Below are 1,058 nucleotides of genomic sequence, written 5' to 3'. Positions count from 1 at the left end.
TATTCCACAGATGCAAAATGTTCTTCATGGCAGATTTTATACTTGAGTGCAATAATTACATTCTTTGACACAAATCTAAGATAATAAACAATTCTGATGATGGCAGAAAAAAAGGTAAGGAGGCTTTATGAGGCTTAATTAATTTGTAGTGTCTTTGCATTTAAATAGGGTTACATGAGGAGAAATTTGGCCTTCAACCTAGCTTCTCGGTAAGCAGCATTCCTGGCTTTGCCTATCAGATATGGAATTCGTTTGGAATGTTTGCTATAAAAATATCTACACGTTAACTTACATCAGTGAGAAAGTAACTTCGGCTTGACCTTTCTCCAGCTCTGATGTGGTAAGATCATTCTGTACAAAACCCGTAACTTAGGGAATGACTTGCAACTGGTGTTTTCACAGGCTTTGTTTCTGTGCAGGAACAATCCTTGGAACGAGCTGCCCTTGGTAATCAATGTTTTCTTTCAAACTCCTTATTTTCTGCTCAGGAGTGACCCAGGGTACGTTACCAGGCTTAATGTTTTAACAAAGCCATTTGGGAAATCCTCCCATTCTGTGTAAGTATTGAACTGAATACTAAAAGCAAACATGCTGAAGAACAGCGAAGGACGGAGGTATTTTTGATCCTTTTACAATTCAGTCCGTGTTTCCGTTTCAGGCACTGAAAGGACATTTTAATGGAAGAGGAACTTCCTCCTATCACCCCACGCTTGCAGTGCTTCTCCTTACAGGACTTTCGGAGGGGAGCCGTGGTCTCCTGTGAGGTATGAGGGGGGTTGAAGGGCTGAGGCGCAGCGTTGCAGACCCAGGGGTGGGTCTGCAACATTATATATATATATAGATAGATAGATAAAAATACATATCTACACATAAAAGACACCAGAGTGGCCTTTGCCCGGGGCCCGTCGCACCGCGGCCTCGCGCCTCTCCCTCAGCGCATGTGTGCGCACCTGGGGGGCAAGCGTTGAGTTTCTCAAGTGCCGAATTTCGACGCGTGTGTGCGGGGGGGGGTCGGGCGAGCTCTTCCTCACAGGGGGCCCTTCCTTCTCCCTACCCCG

Source organism: Egretta garzetta, unplaced genomic scaffold, assembly GCF_000687185.1.
Source record: "Egretta garzetta isolate BGI_Z169 unplaced genomic scaffold, ASM68718v1 scaffold112, whole genome shotgun sequence".
NCBI lineage: Eukaryota > Metazoa > Chordata > Aves > Pelecaniformes > Ardeidae > Egretta > Egretta garzetta.
Note: the sequence above shows the minus strand (reverse complement) of the source record.